We start from the raw sequence: 17,672 nt of genomic DNA on the forward strand, positions 1-17,672 counted from the left end.
AGCCCAGGGCTGGTCTGGCAGAACCATGCAGCTAGAAGGAGCCGTACAGTAGCCCGTCCAGAGGCCTAGGACAGCCACCTTGGTTCACCATGGGGCCGTCCACACCCCGAAGCCTCACGGTGGCGCTCGGACCGATCAGGCTTCTCCAGCTGTGTATTTACTAAGCAGGACACAGGGCTGCGAAGGGGCCAGACAGGCAGCCAGAGCGGCTGGGACAACGGCTGGTTCAGAAGATGGTCTTTTATGCCGAGTGCCGCAAAGATGTGGAAAGCGATGACTGTCCTTCCATCCCAACACAGCGTGAAGAGCCCTCTGGAAACCTCTCTTCCGTGTCTCATGCGCCTCTGTCTATGCAGGCCCTGTGTCGCAGGGCCACCTCTGTCCTTGGGTCACCCCATCTCACCTTGGCCGCTTGCAGCAGGTTCAGACATCTCAGGCTGGGGAGGTGTCAGCATCAGAAGACAGGCCCCCGCATTTGCTTGTTCATGGGTCAGGTTCATTCTGCACCCCTCCCAAGGATAAGAGGGGCATCTTCCCTCATGGTTCTTTACAGGGACCTGTGCCCACAGCGGCTCTGGAGCAGCCATGCCTGGTAAAAAGAGGAATCAAACCTCTGTTCTTAGATTACAGTCTATTGCTTTACTCAGCCACTTTACCCAGCACCTGGGCTTGACACTGGGCAGTGTGTGTGGTCTCTGGGCCCTGCCTGGAGTTCAGGACTCGGCCCCACACAGAGGACATCAGCCCGAGGGCCAAGCCTGACCAGCTAGCTCACCGCACTACCTGCCCCAGGCTGAGTAGGGTTGGGGCTGTTGTGCCATTGGGATTCCTGCATGTGCCCTCCATCCACAGTCCAGGTTGGGGGCTAGATGGGGACCGCTGACCTGTCTCCTGGCCGAGCCCCGTGACACCACCTGCTTACCGTGGCTCCAGGTTGCAAGCGGCTTACTGGATTAATGGGCGCCCACAAACCCCTGCGGTGGCCAAGGAGAGGCCCGAGTTTTCCATGCAGCTCCAGTTTGTCTCTGAGTTGGCCGCTGAGACCTGCAGGCTGTTGTGGACGGCGGGACCCAGAGGCTGGGTCTTTGCTGGGCAAATGGTCCCGGTGGCCACAGCCCGACAGAGCCCAGCAGAGCGGTCCTGGCCGTGATCCCTCCAGTTAACCTCGGGTCGGAGGCTGACCCACTCCGGCTGCCAGGCTTCTCTCACCAACTCTCAAGAAGGATCCGAAGATGCTGGCCAGCTACTCGGCCTGCCTGTTCTGGGGCGTCTGCACCGCCCTGCTGGCCGTGGCTCTGGCCTACTACTTCTACTGGTGAGCGTGGCTGATGCCCGGGCTGGGCTGTCAGGGCGGGGGACGGGGGGCCACACTTACTTCTGCTTTTGTTGTGGCTCTGCACGCTCTGTTCTCCAGGCTGACAAGTGGTCCCTCGCGGCAAACAAAGGGAAGCAAGTCGGCAGGGTGTCTCCCTGAGGTGGGAGCTATGCACACGTGGTCTGTAAATTCAGTGGGAAAACCATGGTTTCCATCAAAGGGATGCCACTTGTTGCAGGCATAAATGTTGAGCTGATTTATGGTGGATCACCTACACCCTGGGCACAGCTGCAACGGGCATGCCCACCAGTTCTTGTGGTGAACACAGGGAGGTTCTGGGTGCCCCCTTCCAGTCTGGCCCCTCACAAGGCTGGGGGCCTGGGAGCTGCAAGCCCTGTTTCCGTCTGTAGAGACAGGACGCACTGATGTCCCGTCCCTCCAGGCGACAACCTCATAGTGCACAGGGCTGATGGTAATGGCACCTCTGTTGGGGAGCGACCCACACAGGACAGCACTCGCCTGATGGTGGGAGCTGTCAGGGCGGCTATGCGGAAGGCCAGACCCTAGATCCGGAGCTAACTTTACGTGCTAGGTCTGAGAATGGGGTAACACCCCATGAAGAGATGTTGCCCCTCTGAAGGTTCCATCCCGGGTTGGTTTCCTCAGGACACCCTTAGTCAGGTTTTAAATTGAGTTTCCTGGTCTGGACGGTCTCTTTCCTGTAGATCCGATTAGTGCTGCTTCTGTTTCTGAGGAGGAGAAGGGGCCTGGCCTGTGGCCAAGTAGGCGTGACCCCAGCCCTCCCCTCCCAAACTTAAGGTGAATTCATGCTTGGAAGTGTTTGCACTCAGAGCCTCTACAGACAGGGCTGGTGCTGTTTACAGGTGAGGATTACAGGGAACCAAAAGATAAACACATTAGTGTGGGGAGGAATTAACCCTAATTCCTCATTAGACTTGTGTCCCTTATTAAATGGGTTTCTGGCCTCTTTGAGGGTGAGTGGCAGCAGTCGCTGGTCTGGAGTGGCCCCCGTAGGAGCAGCGGCCACCTACTTTATCACAGACTCCGGGACACTTGAGGGTGAAGAACCACAGCATAGGCGTGCAGTACCGCTGCCCAGGGAGCCTCTGCGTGGGCCGTCCTCGTGCCCCAGGGGTGGCGGTGGGGGTGTCTGCCACCCCGTGGTGGTCAATGGTGAGTCCAGGTAGGGCCGGGGCAGCCAGTGCGGGCTCCGAGGCTGCAGGCCTGCTGGGCATGGGACTGGGCTGGGGATGGGGGTTGGTGGCCGCCCTGGTCAGGGGCTGCACGGGCAGGGGAGGAGCAGGCTGCCTTCTAGTCTGGTTTGTCCTCCGACCTTCCCTCCTCTGACGCTTCTCCTGGCCACCAAAACGTCGCTTGATCCATAAACAGGCAGAGACACTGTTCCAGGAACATTACTGAAGCAGCAGTGATCTGACCAGAGAGTCTGACAGCCCCCAGCGAGTCCCTGAGGCTCAGAACTGGGAACGATGTCAAGGTTTTCCTTCTCAGGGTCTGCGGAACTGCCCTCCCTGGTCAGTACTGGGCGGGAGCGCGCCTTTTCTTTGGCTGTTCTCCCCAGTGACCCTGCGTCCTGCTCCAGGCGGGCACTGGCTCAGGCCCCCTGCAGAAGGGCGACTGGGGCCCACAGCTCACTGTTCAGACAGACACAGCTCAGCTCTGTGTCAGAGGGTGTTGGGGAGGGGGTCCCTCTCGGCGAGAGGGCGCTGCATCTTTGTGGATGGGTGTGATCTCCAAGGACAGGGTGGTGGCCTCCGTGCTCATCTCGGGCCTCTCCTGGGAACAGCACAAGGAGTCCAGAGGGAGGCCCTGCCCCTGGCCGGACCCAGGTGGTGCAGTCACAGCGGCCCTGCTGCATTCCAGCGCCCAGGACGGAGGCCTCGCCTCGTCTCATCCTCTCCATGGGCTGGGACTCTGGTCGTAGTGGGCTCTGACTCGAGCTGGGTGTGAGCCTATCACTGACAAGGGCGCTGGATGGGGCCAGCAGGGTCTTGGGCAGAAGGGGCCCCCACCCCGCGAGGGGGCCCCTTTATGAGGGGAGTATGGTCTGGCAGCACAGCACTGTCATGGGAAGCCCTACATGGGACCTCTGACAGGGGAGTGAGGTGGGGGACAGTCGCCACGTCTGGGCTCTGTGGCCAGGATGGAGCCTGCTTTTCTCAGGAAGCCTTGCTTCAGACCCAGGGGGAAGATCCCAGGACCCCACTACAGTGTATAAGAAAATGCTGGGTCAGCCAGGTGAACCCATTTAGACTGTGTCCCACTGCCCAGGAGTGGGTCACGCAGGGGACACCGCGGGAACAGGGAGGTTCTGGTGGAGGCAGAGGTGGGGGCAACCTCGTCTTCAGAGGAAAATAGGAAGGCTGTGTTGCCCTTCTCTCATATTGAAAATATTTCGTGAGTTCCTTGACCTTACTGCGAAAACTGTTTGATCCATCAGCTCAGGAATTTTCCTCATTGTTAAAGAAAAAATTCCTGCCACTGCGAAACACCCTAAGAGGAGAAAGACATTTTAGCATCTCGTGTATAGCATATTCAGACTCACAGTGGTTGCCCTGGCGGAAATCTCACTTTCTGTGCTCAGTCCCACAATCCCACTGGTCCCGTCTGGACAAGTGTAGTTGGAAGCCTCCTAAACCTGGCTTGGTGGTAAGTTTCCCTCCTTGCCATCTTAGTTGAAGTGTGGTTATCGCTCTGGGGTTTTGGGGTGTTTCAGAGAGGAAAAACGCTAGCACCAAAAACCTTGTTTGAGCTTATAACAGAAGTTGTTTTTCATGTTGGTGATTTATAACCAAGTCAAATAATCAGATTCCAACCATACTCTTTGAAATGAAATGTGTAAATAATAATTAAAACCCCACTAATGTAGAGTGAAAAGACCCTGATGCAGAGAAAGATTGAAGGCACAAGGAGAAGTAACTGGCCAGACCATTTCTTCCCTGCCCAGCTTCTCAGAGTGCATATCAGTTACCTTCCAGAAGGAGTGGGGCACACAGACTTTCCCAAAGTAATGTGACAGTGAGACCCTGTTGTACAAGCCATTTCTTCGGATTAGCAGTTGAAGTATGCGGTTTTACAAATGCTCAAAATGATTCAAATACCTGCCGTTTGTAGGGAAAATAGCACCTTTGTTTGCTCACCTGGGAACCTGAATACCCTTTAAAACTTGGCTTACAGAGGATCTTTCGGATCTCAGCTATTTGTAAGCATGAGAGGGACCCTTCTCAACCCTCAGAGACACCATATGCTACTGGGCTAAAGGTTGCCTTATTCTCATCTTCAGACCAGAAACTGACATTCAGAATGACCACGTCATGTGCCAAGGCCACAGACAGGGGAGACATGGGGCAAGAGTCCAGTGTCAGGAGCCCCTGGCCCAGAACACTGGCCACCAGCACAGGCTCCTCCTTTTTGGTGGAGAAACCTCAGCAGGTGTGTGGGGTCCTGGGTGCTGAGGGTGGACACTGAGACACTGATGGGATTGAAACTTTCTTCAGGTCCTTTTTGCCTGACAAAGTGCCAAGAGGATCTGTTTTTCATCTTTAAAGATGTTATCATTTCATTATTGTTCAGTCATTCAGTCGTATCCAACTCTTTTCAACCCCAATAGTCAGTGTTAATTTAGGCACTGAGATTTCTTTACTTTTTTATGATGATAAGAATAGCAATGTACACTGGTTTAAAAGAAATCAAGCAGCAGAAATGACTGAAAGGACGGGTGGTTCTCCAGCTGCCTCCTGGCAGCTCTGCTGCTCAGAAGAGGAGCCCCGAGACTGAGTCCTGGGGCTTACTCCACAGTCTGCGTGTGCCTGTTTCTTCACTTAAATGTCATTCAGCGCTCCGGCAGATTTCCACTGAGTACCCACCGTGTCCCAGGTGCTGTTCGAGACTTCTGCTTCTCAGTATGTAAGACAGATCACGCCCCACTCTCAACAGCGGGACCTGTCCAGTCCTCGCTACGAGTGATGAGGGATTTAGTCAGCTTACACGCCTCCTGTCTTCCGTCCATTGCTGTCACTGAGTTTTGTTAGCTATACTGTTATTTTTTAGTTATTTTACTGTTCCCTTAAAACTTTAATATACGCAACTTACCACTTTGTACTCAACTTACCACTTTTTGTTGGATCAACTTAGAAATCTCTTGACCTCCATTATGTACAAAATTTGGGTTTAGGATGTTCATATTCTATTGAATAATTGCAATTAAATTATCCATGTTTCTTTTATGGGTTGATTATAAATATTAAAGGTCCAGAAATAGAATTCACAGTAAAATTTTAAAAAGTTTTTTGTTCCTGCAAGTGCCACAAAGGAGAAACTAGAAATCTAAGCCATTAAGTCTTTGCTGCTTGGAGGAGGAAGTTTTAGGTACCTCATGAAGTGATTGTGGGAAATCGTGCCCCCTGTTAATTTGATTTACATTTGGATAACAGTTGCCTTGCACAGCATTTTTTATTACTTAAAAATCTTAATTGCTTTTTTTTTTTTGAGAAAAGAAACATTCCTTCTTCAATACCCAAAACTTCCAGCTCCTTAATTATATTCTTTGTTGAATAAATTCTATTTTCTTCTTGAAAGATTTCCTATGTTAATTTTGACCAATTTCTTTCCAGGCCATCTATAAAGGTGTTATCCTGACATTTCTTTTCATTGCATAACTGGTCTATTTTTTCTTTTTCTTAAAAAAAGCAATCTTCATTAGATTCCTTCTTGTTTTGCCAGACTACATCTTCAAGTAGTCTTTTCACAAAGGATGAGTAGAAGTTAAGTTTTCTGAAATCTTGCCTATCATGAGATTACCATAATCTTTGTCTTCATTCTTTGTATGAGTCAGCATCCCACTAGAAAACAAATGTGTGAAGCCAGGATTAGTAAAGGGGGTGTTTACAAAAGTGTAGACAGAGATTAAGGAAAGCAATAAGGAGGTTAAAAATAGCTTGAGTTAACAAGTTCTTGCAAATAGTAGGACTTTTTTCTGCCTTTTCTGTGTGTGCGCAGGGGTTGGGGGTAGTAAATGGTCCAGGGGACAGTAGAAGGAGAATAATGGAATTAAATTTTGCTGTTCTTGGTCCCAGGGTTCAAATTCTGTGAAATTTGTAAAGTGACCACATTTTGGATTGTGCTTAAGCTTCAAATCCTGGAGGAAACACCTGCTGTGTTCCACGGCTATTGGCCTAAATAAAGGTTTCAGCCTGAAAGCACTCAGGAAGAGAATGCTACTGGCAGTGAGGTGACCTTTTCAGCACATTTAATATGAAAATAAAGCATCTGTAGTACGAATGCATTATTATTTCTTGGTTTAGTCAGTAGACCCATCCTTGGTCTATATGTTACAATTTAGAAAAATCCATAGACTAGGAGTGGGAGAGTCATGCAGGGAAGAAGAAAGAGCAACTCAGAGAGGATAATCATTCCTGGTCCTTTCCCCAAAGGGAACAGGACAGAGTGTGGGGCCATTCATGAGAGGTGGGGAGCGTTCCAACCCCATCAGGACTTTCCATCGGCAGTGCTACATGTAGAGGACTTGGAATTTCTATGCGGACCAGAAGAGGCTAAAAATTCGTAAGCAATTTGATATTTTAAATGTTGTGAAATCATTGCCACTGTAATAGAGATCACTTAATAGATTAAATTAATCCTTAGTGAATCTTTGCCATTTCATGAGTTTAATTTTCTTTTCTTCCACTCAGTTCATTTTTCTATTGTGCTACTTGGTCTTTATGTCAAGTAGAGCATAGTGTCCTGAACATCGGGGGTCTGTGACACCGTCTCTTAGGATACCAAAACAGCGACTGTCCACAGCAGGTGCTTCGTAAGCATCTATTGAAAAAGGAGAAAAGTCCAGCGCTAGAAAGAGCTAGAGAGGTCATCACGTGCCCTCTTGTTCAGGCGTCATTGTTAACTCTGTCACTGCTGGACAGATCTGTACTGCCCACCAGACTCCCTGAGCACTCTTTCCACGGCTGTATTAACAGTCAACCCAGGAAATGCTTGTCTAGCATGCCTTTTAAATATAAGCAGGTGTTGTTACATCATGCGTCTTTGGAAGCAGATGTTGCTCACATAATGGGGCTGTCAGTAGGAGATGTGGCTGGTGCCTTCACCTGCTGGATTGGTTGTCAGTTCCTGTGCCATTTCCACTGAGTTCTGGGTGCACAATGGGGACGGGGCAGTCAGGCTGCTGCCTCTGGTTTGCCCCGATGTTCAGGGGAGGACGTTGTGGAACAAGGTCTGCCCTGGAGGCAGTGCCTCCCTCAGCCCCTGACCTGCCCTCCCTAAGCAGGATGATCTTAAAGGGATCCCAGAAAGAGCTTGGTTCCCCCAAAAGAACAGAAAGCAAGGCCTGTTCCTCAGACACAGCCCTGCCCTTTCTGGAGCGCCCAGCAAGGCTCTAGTGGCATCTCATCCAAGGTCTTGGAGTCTCCTTCCCACCAAGGATGCGCCTGTCATGGGCACCAGTGTCGTGAACCCATCCTTGGACACTGCTGTCGATCTTGCAGGCTACAGAGAGGCATCCTTAGGGGTAAACTGGAGACCAAAGGGGTGTGGTGTAAACCTAGGTGGATTTGAGGAAAACGAGGAAGACAAAGCCAGCAGAGGTGGGACCCCCCCCCCATAAAATCTCATCAGACTCCGCAAGCATTTCACATCTTACTGGAAAAGCGACTTTAGGGTGAGAAGGTCGTTGTAGGGATACAGCAAGGAGGGGACGGGCATTGGTTCTCAGTACCTGCCCCCCCCAACATGCACACACAGGAGAGGTCTCCCCAGCATCCAGTGCCCTCAGCCCTCCCCTTGACAGCCACTTGTCACCGGATCATCCCAGTGAGGCTGCTGTCCTTGAAACCCCAACCCCAGCGATGCAGTGGGATGGAGCCGCCTTGGGGGTGGGGAGCGCGCTATGGCCTTGAAGGTAGCGTGTTCACCCCCACCCACACCTCTCTTAACCACTTTCCAGTCAGGCTACTGGTAGGAAAGAGAGGAGCAGTGTACGGCTTGCCCTCCGGGGTCCTAACGTCCCAGGGTGGCACCTTGGCTCTGTACCAGCCCAGGAGGCACCTCAGGGCACCAACCCCCCACGGGAAGTAGGTGGGCAGTGCTCATGGCAGTCTCTGTTTCACTTTCTACCTAACGCTTCACGGGTGTGGTTATGTCCTTTGAAGCATGTGTGTATCTGAGATGCTCTGAGTTGGTGTTCAGGCAGGAAACTCAAGTAAGAGGCAGCTTCTGAGTGACAGGTGGCCCTCCTCCTCTGACTTGGGGTGAGTCTGGCCTTTTCCAAACCATCCTGGATCTGGGCTGCCCTTTCCACTGCCTTGGACAGAGGCCCAGATGGACATTTGAAACCCATTGCGTTTACCCCTTGTTGGAGTCACGATGTGTCTTTAATGGGAAATGTGACAGGATTTTTTATCTTTGTAAATGACCTTGTTCATCCTTTGACGTTTGTGTTCTGCTTACTAAAAATCTCTTGTTAATGACCTGCAGACTCTAGAGTGTGTAGGAGAAGCTTTCCCAGGCTTGCTGACTGGGGTTCACTGGGGGTCATGGAGGAAAAGTCTGCAGGAGGGGAGACCTTCCCACACTCCCCAGCTGAGCTGCCTTTGCTGACAACTCCTCCCCTGTCTGCCCTGGGGGCTGGGTCTCAGTCCTGCCCCTGGCAGGCACCCACCTCGCTCCCCATTTTTTGTTAATTGGTTGTCCTATAGCCTCACATCTCTGATGGGGTCAAGAAAAGTCATGAATTTGCCGTTTTTCTGGCATTATCTTGTGGCAGGGTGGGAGTGACGAGCTCTCTGCATTCCTAATGGGACACCAAGACTCCATATAACTTTTAAAATTATGAAATATATTGTCCATGTAGAAAAGTGAATAACAACCAACTCATTGTATGAAGGGCTTCCTTTGTGGCTCAGCTGGTAAAGAATCGCCTGCAGTGCGGGAGACCTGGGTTCGATCCCTGGGTTGGGAAGATCCCCTGGAGAAGGGAAAGGCTATCCACTCCAGTGTTCTGGCCTGGAGAACTCCATGGACTGTATAGTACATGGGGTCACAATAATTATAAAGCAAACACCTGTTTCTCTAAGAGCAAAATGTCATTACTATAAGGGGCAGATCATTGTCACAAAGTGATATCCAAGGTGGCTTCGCCTGTTTTGTGTGTGTGCGTGTGTGTGCGTGTGCATGCAGGTGGACAGCTGCCTTGGAGTGCGGGGTGCCTGCAGTGTCCTTAGGCCCAAAGGTTTGTCACAGGCCTATTGTGCAGTCATCAAGCTGGGAGCTCTTCACCTCCCTCCCACCTCCTGCCCCAAAAGTCACCACTGCCCAGACCAGTAAGTCCATCAGGACACCCTAGGAAAGACGATCGATTCTGGAGGTCAAAGAGTAGGGTAGGTGGGGTGTAGGGCGGCCCGGAGGTCCCTCTCAGGCCTCTGTCCCTGGGCATCTGTCCCAGCCCCTCTCCTCAGCTAGCCACCATGCTTCCTGCCTGGGGGCACTGTTTCCACAGTGGAAGCCCCCCGGGGACATGACAGCACTCTCCCCCCAACCCCCACCTGGTCCTTGGAGTGTGGTTTGCAGGCCCTTCTTCTAGGGCCTGGCGGGAGCTTCTGGCCTCTGTCAGCGGTGGCCCAGGGGCACAGGGGCCCTTTAGTCCATGTGGCTCCTCCGGCCTGTGGTCAGGAGGGATGCTGGCTGTGCAGGGTGCCTGCCTCCGTCCTGGGCAGCCAGAGTTGTCTGTCCAGCCTTCACCAGCTGCAGTGATGCCCCACACATCTCCCACAGGGCTGCAGACATGGCAGTTCCCCTGTCCTGCATCCCAAGCCCTCGCCCTCCAGCCTGCACAGCTCCTCCCCAGCCAGCAGCACCCACCCATCCAGAGTGTGGCAGGGTGTTGAGGGTCTCCGATGAGACTGTCAGGAGAAGGGCTTCATCGGCTCTCCCATAACGTTGTTCTTTCAGGAAGCTTTTCCTGAGGCGGCTTGTAATGACATGTGAGTGGTGCGAGCTTCAGGAGTCATGCTGCCGCACGTCACACATGTACGTAATAAACACGGGCGTCCCTTAGCCAGCCTTGCTGGAGCACTGCGTGTTGTATGCCAGACCTGCGTGCACAGCAGGAACGGACGTGGTGAGGGTGCGCCCACAGGGGTTTGGGTCACAGGAATGCCCACTGAAATGCTTGTGACTCGTGTCCCCTCTGCCTCTTGGAATGGCAGCTGCTGGCAGAGTCTCAGCTGCTCACCAGTGCCACTGCCCACAGCATGGGTCCTTCCTCCTCACGTGGATCCCTTCATGCTCCTGAGATGGCCTCATGCCCATCCCTGGAGCAGTCGCTTGAACTGGGGGTGAGGTTACCTTTACGGCTTAGATCTGGGGCTGGGGGTCCCCTCCTGGGCCCAAGGATTGGTGCTCCTGCCATGGCAGAGCTCTCTCGGGTTGGGGAGGATTGTTATGGAAGCCTGAATGAGCCATTCAGTATATCCTTTTGTGATACTTTTCTTACCCCTTTGGTTGAGAGATACAGAATACCAAGAGTGTCATGAGCCCAGTGATGGTTTTAGGTTAACTTTGTATCCTCTTTCTTGTACACGCAGCAGAAATGCCAGTTTGCCTAAAGGCAAATGCAAAGGAAGTCTGCCATGTGAGATGTCACGTGAGACATGTCCTGTGTCATCTGCTTAGTTGGTAGCAATACTCAGGACCCTCGACTGTCTGGTCTTCCCCTGGCAACTGCAGGGTCACCTGGTCCAGCTGCCTAGAGACTCCAGGAGGCCCCCTCCTTGTTAGCCCACTGTCCACCGCAGACTGTTGGTCTGTGTCATTGCCTGCATGTCTGGTCACAGGCCAGGAACACACCCTTAAGAGCAGAGGCATCGTCATATGTGATGGTATCTTGCGGCTGTTTCGGGTTCTGTTTCATGGTGATTTGGTTTTCTTTCCTGTTTGTTTTCCCATGTGGACCGTAGAGTCAGCATTTCCAGTTCCAGGGCTGAGGGAGAGAGGACCTCCTGGTATTTTATTTAGGGTTCGATTACATCTATAAATTAACTTAGAAAGCATGGCTTGTGTATTATTTATGTGTTAACATCTAACAAACCACCTCAAAAAGTCGTGATTGAAAACAACCACCATTTTCTTATCTCACAATTCTGTGGGCCAGCACTTTGGGCTGTGCCCAGCAGGGCGGTTTTCTGCTGGTCTCACCTGGGGTCTCATGTGTGGCTGCAGTCAGCTGGCAGCCTGCCTGGGGTCGTGGGTCCATCTTTGCTCCCTGTGGGCCCACCTTCCAGCTGGCTAGATGAAGTCTCTTCCCCCAGTGCCTGGAGGGTGCAGGGGAAGCTGCAAGGCCTCTGAAGGGATGTCACCCCATTCTACTTAGGGGTGAGCCTTGCAGCCAGCCCAGGCTCCAGGGGCCAGGGAGCAGACCCCTACATCTTGATGGGGGAGCAGTGCTGGTTTACTGGGCTGTGAGCACAGGGGCACCGTTGCCCCTACTGCATGGCGTCTTCCCATTTGCTTAGTTTTGCTTTCGCCTCCTTCTAGTCCTAAGGTTTATACATATGAGCTCTGTTTATTTCTTCTGAAGTTTGTGAGTAGGTATTTTCATCTTTTTTTTTTTTTCATCTTTTTTTGTCACAGAGGTCCAGGGCCTTCTCCACTGTGTCTTCTGTTTTTGTGTGTTCACCTGGAGGTGTGCCCACTGAGCCATGCTCTCTGGCAGCCTGGACGTACAGCAGGGCTCTGTGTCTTTCTGGTCACTGAGCACTTGTTGCTACCCTGTCTTGCTTTAGACGGAATCCCTGGTACTGGAATTCCAATTTTATTCCTTTCTGCTAGAGAGGAACCACAGAGCAGCCCAGACAGGCATGCATTGAAGATGGCAGAGCTCCCAACAGCCTGGGCCCCAGATGATGACAGTGGGCGGAGCTGCCAGGCTCCCTGAGCCCTAGATGACCACTGGGGTAGAGCTGCCATGCTACCTAGGCCCTGGATGATCACAGGGGGTGGAGCTGCCAGGCTCCCTGGACCCCAGATGACCCCAGGGGGTGGAGCTGTCAGGCTGCCTGGGACCCAGATGACCTTGAGGGGTGGAGCTGCCAGGGTGCCTGGGCCCCAGATGACCTTGTGGGGAGGAGCTGCCAGGCTCCCTGGGCCTGGATGACCACAGGGTTGGAGCTGCCGGGCTGCATCTTCAGTGCATGGCTTCCTAGGTTGCTCCATTGTCCCAAATGACCATCTGGGACCAGTGGCCTGAAATCTGTTAAGTCAGAAATAAACAAACTTCTGTACTAGGCCTCTTAATTACTTCAGTTACAGCAGGTTATTGAACACTATTATCAGTAGAACATTGATTTCTGGCATTGTATTGGTTTTATTCCTTTCAGCGTGACCGTAACCACTTATTGGTTCCAGCAACACTTTGGTTACAGTGGGTTCTCTCGAGTCTACACAGCATACCCCTTCCACCTTCAGACACTGCTGGTCTCACTCCTCCTTTTCAGTTCTTAGGTGTCTTGACGATTTCATATCCTGATGAGGGTTGGACCAGCAGCAGATGATTATTAGCAACGAAATATGTCGACTTTCTCAGCGTTACTGAAACATAAGGTGGTCCCTGTAAGTGAATTTACCCAAGAACTGAAACCAGCCCCCTTAAATCTCAAAACTAGGACTAATCTAAAATTTTTGCTGGGCTTGTGGAAGTGCCCCCTCTGATCCCCAGCTGCCTTCAGTGCCCTGGTGACTGCAACTCGGCCCCCGGCGCCAGGGCCAGGTCACCATGGACAACCGTTGCTGCACTGTGTTCTCATCTGTGATGTCACCATGAGTCCGCTGGGTCTGCGAGCTGGCCCAGCACCGGACGCCCTCCGAGGTGTGCCGTCTCAGGTCGCGGGCTTGCCTTTGCCCTTGTGCTGCCGCCAGCAGGATGCCTGCCCCCAGTGCCCCCTGCCCCTCCTTTTCTCATCTGGCACTTCGGTTTGGCTGTGGGCCAGGAGACCACCCAGTCCTGTGTGTCCGAGCTGTGTTAAAAGCGAGAGTGAGGAGGAGCCCATCCAGGAGCTAAGGCGTCTGTTGTGAGTGAGGGTTCTGCCTCCCTGGTACCCTGGCCAGCTGCAAAGAAAGCAATGGGGTTTATTCTTGGTTTTGGTTGTGTTCAGAACAGTAAATCACTGAGGTTATTTGCCAAATTAAGATAAAATTAGTTGGCAAATTTGCCACCTAAATTATCTTAAGATAACTTAAAAATATCTGAGATGGTATCTCTCTACTGTCCTCTGTTTCAAATAGTCAGTGCAGTTCATAGACTTTTCCTTCCAGTATTTCCTGACTGGAAACAACAGAACTATCAACATGCTAAAGAAAAATGTAAGACTTGCCCCAGCATAACCCACCCCCCATGCAGTCAGCCAGCGTGGCCTTTCTGCCCTGCAGCCTCATAGCAGACCAGGTCTGCTCTGCTTGCTGTGCATATAGGCACTCAAATGTAGGACCAATGGATAGGTGAATGGATGGATGGCTTGGTAGATGGATGGATGGGTGGATGGCAGGGTGGGTGGATGGATGGGTGGATGATGGGTGGATGAGTGGGTAGGCTGATGGCTGGGTAGGTGGATGGATTGATGGATGGATGGATGGATGGATGGATGGGTGGGTGGGTGGATGGATGGATGGGTGGGTGGATGGTAGGGTGGATGAATGGATGGATAGGTGGGTGGGTGGATGGATGATGGATGGCTGGGTAGGTGGATGGCCGGGTAGATGGACGGGTGGATGACAGAGTGGGTAGGTGGATGGATGGGTGGATGGGTGGATGGCTAGATGGGTGGATGGGTGGATGGATGATGGATGGATGAGTGTGTAGGTGGATTGCAAGGTAGGGGGATGGGTTGGTGGATGGATGGATGGATGGCAGGGTGGGTGGATGGGTGGGTGGATGGGTGGGTGGGTGGATGGATTGGTAGATGGGTGGGTGGATGGGTGGGTGGGTGGATGGATTGGTAGATGGGTGGGTGGATGGATGAGTGGGTGGATGGATGGATGAATGAGTGGATGGGTGGATGGATGATGGATGGATGAGTGGTTGGTGGATGGATTGGTAGATGGATAAGTAGGTGGATGAATGGGTGAATGGGTGGGTGGATGGCTGGATGGGTAGATGGATGTTGGATGGATGGATGGATGGTGGATAGATGGATAGGTGGATGGGTGGATGACTGGGTGGGTGGATGGATGGGTGGATGGATGGGTGAAGGGATGAGTGAATGGATGGATAATGGATAGATGGGTGAGGGAGTGGGTAGATGGTAAGTGAGTGGATGGGACAGAGGAAGAGAAAGAAGGGAGAAGGGAAGGTAACAGCCTTGGTTCCCTTTCATCATGGGCTTTGAATTTGGATTGCATACAACTAAACAGCTCTTTTTAATCCTGTAATCCAGACTTCCTATCTAGAACCACAAAAATAAGGCACTTTTGGAGTGTTTAATGTCTTTTCCCTTTACTAACCACTGTGCTTAGGGTCAGCCCTGCTCAGGACAGACTGCCCCAGCAGGGCAGGATGAGGCTGCCAGCCTTTGACCGCAGCTCCGAGGGGTAGTTGGTCCAGGGTGGCTTTCAGGAATGGGGCAGCAGGGCAGCTGAAGTGGTGCCCCCAGCGCTGGCCAGTTCTTGCCCCCACACAGAGCCAGATGCCTGCCTGTGGGGCAGCACTGGATGTTTGAGGCTGGGGGTGCAGTTTCCTATTGGGCACTGCTCTTCAAACTGTCTGAGTAGATTGCATTGGCAGAGGCTGGAGGGCTGACGTGGGCCCTGTGTGTGAGTAGAAAAGTGGTCATCCACATGCAGAGAGGCATTTACCTCCCTGCACAGAGCAGAGCAGCTGTCTGGGTGGTGTGGGAGAGAGCAGGCCCTGGACTTCAACTTCAGTTTCTGTGGGAAGGGTTTGTTGTAAAGATGGGAGGGGGACTGGGGGATGTGCCTGGGAGGAAAATCTGAAGGCTAGTTCATGAGGAAGAGAGACAAAGGGACCAATACCAGCCTGACGAGCATCTGGTGGTACCTGAGGCTGGTGCAGGGGGTGTGAGCAGGGTGAGGCTGGGCCTCCTGGGCAGCAGGGCATGGGCATTGCAGGATCTGAGAATGAGGCCTGAATGTTTGTCATGGGTGTGTTCCTCCGCTGGGGGGACCATGACACACACCACAGGCCAGGGGCTTAAACAGCAGTCATCAACTCTCCCATCCTGGAGGCTGGAAGGCCAAGGCCCAGGTGTTGGAGACTATGAAGGGAGAAGCTGTGTGTGGAGGCTGCCTCCCCCATGTCCTCTTGTGGTCCTCCTTCTTATAAGGATGCCGGTCAGATTGGATTAGGACCCACCCTAGTGACCTCACTTAACTTGACTGCCTTTGTTGAGACCATATTTCCAAACACAGCCACTCGCTGGGGTGCTTGGGGGCAGTTAGGCCCCCAGCACAGCCTTGTGAGGGGATGCAGTTCACTCGTAAGAGAGTGCCGAGGTCAGGGCTGGCCAGTGGTCAGCAGGCTGGGCCCTTCTGGGCATGGTGGTGAGCCGGTCCCAGTGCTCCTGGCTCTGGCTCTCACCCTCACCACCCTGAGCCCCGAGCAACGTGGCCACAGGAACCCCAGGCTCAGAAATAGTGGGACAACCCTGGAGGGGTGGTGTCAGAACCACAAGGTGCCTGCTTGTAAGCCAGGGGCCTGGGGCGGGGCAGGGGCTAGGAGGAGAGACTGGTTTGGCTCCCAGCCCTCCCTGCTGTATCAGAGCTCCGGCGGCTCCTGGGCGGCCGGGGTCAGCGTCTGTCTGGGATTCACCTGCCCTGGAACCACATGAGCGCAGCCCCGCTGAGCCCCTGGCCCCGCCCCCTCCCCACCTGGCCACCTCTGCTCTGCGCCTCTTCTCCCAAGTGAGGGGCAATACTACCCTGTGTCTCCCCGTTGGGAAGCATGAATGCAGCCCCTCCCCTGCCCTGAGAAAGTGGGGTCCCAGCAGCTTGTACGGGACCACAAACCCTTCAGGACTGGGCTGTGCAGGTGCCAGGTTTCTGGAGCAATCTAAACTCTTATCCAGTGAAGGACTTAGGCTCAGGTTTCTTCTCCAGCTCAGCAACAGCATCTGAGAATTAATGAAAAGGTACCAATGTATTTTATTTTTAACTGGAGGATAATTGCTTTACAGTGTTGTGTTGGTCTCTGCCATACATCAGTGTGACTTGGCCATAGGTATACATATGTCCCCTCTCTCTTGAACCTCCCTCCCACCTCCCACTATTGTTTATCTTAAAATGTTATGAAATAACAGTGGTTACCTTGGTCGGGAAGATCTGCTGCAGAAGGAAATGGCACCCCACTCCAGTACTCTTGCCTGGAAAATCCTGTGGATGGAGGAGCCTGGTAGGCTACAGTCTATGGGGTCAAAAAGAGTCAGACACAACTGAGCGACTTGACTTTCTTTCTTTCTGGGGCCATTAGGGGATGAGTGGATACCTATTATGCCTCATGAGCTCTGCCTTACATGCATTCTTTTATTCCAGGACATACTGTGTGTTTTCTAAAAGCACGTACCAGCCTCAGTGAAAGAGCTGTGCATTGCTGTGGTTTTGAAGCATCTCGTTTGTGTCATTAGGCTAAGTACATCACATAGGCAGGCGTGGTCCCTACAGCATCCATTACAGGGGGGCGGTTCTGGATCAGAACAAGCTGGGCCCATGACATGAGAGCTAGGCAGGAGGAGGTGTTGACTGAAACTGTGGAGTCAGAGGTGGTTGGAGATGGATATTAACTCAGCATCTGCCCTCAGATGGTGGGCTCAGCCCAGCAAGCTGAACTTCTACGTGCAGACTCCTAGTGGCCCCAGCTTTACCACGTGGTGGCAGGGACGGGACAAGGTGCAGCGTGCCAGCGGGTGCAGCCAGAAGCCCGCAACGACACTCTGGACCTGAATCAGTCACGAGAGAAGAGCCAGACATCCGGTAGCGGGATGTCCTGTAGACATCAGGACCGCTGGCCCGGGCTCTCAAGCGGGTGGGCGAGGGTGTTAGGTCAGAGAACAGGGGGAGTGTGTGGTTGAACGCCACGCCGCCCCTCAACCAGGGCCTGGATGGAAAGAAGCGGCACAGGTTGTTTGGGGACAGTGGGTGAAACTGGACTACAGATGGGATATTCGACAATATGCTTACGTTGGGGTTAAATTTCTCAGATACGATCATGGTATTTTACGGTCAGTCAAATGCCCAGATTCTGAGGAGACATAGGCTGAACTGTTTCAGAGTGTATTTTCATCAAATATTCCAGAAGAAAATT

General features: G+C 52.6%; 1 protein-coding gene across 2 annotated transcripts in view; it reads left to right on the forward strand.

Moving 5' to 3' along the window:
* The window catches only part of AGPAT3 (1-acylglycerol-3-phosphate O-acyltransferase 3), an 89,461-nt gene that overhangs the window by 48,735 nt on the left and 23,054 nt on the right, over positions 1–17,672 (forward strand). The window contains exon 3 of one of the 2 annotated variants that reach the window (XM_069581962.1): positions 10,316–10,393. The exons of the other annotated variant lie outside the window; for it this stretch is intronic. The gene's annotated coding sequence lies outside the window, so the exon portion shown is untranslated. The remainder of the gene's footprint in view (positions 1–10,315; positions 10,394–17,672) is intronic. 2 annotated transcript variants of the gene reach the window in all.

The sequence above is a fragment of the Ovis canadensis genome, chromosome 1 (genome assembly GCF_042477335.2).
Source record: "Ovis canadensis isolate MfBH-ARS-UI-01 breed Bighorn chromosome 1, ARS-UI_OviCan_v2, whole genome shotgun sequence".
Lineage (NCBI taxonomy): Eukaryota > Metazoa > Chordata > Mammalia > Artiodactyla > Bovidae > Ovis > Ovis canadensis.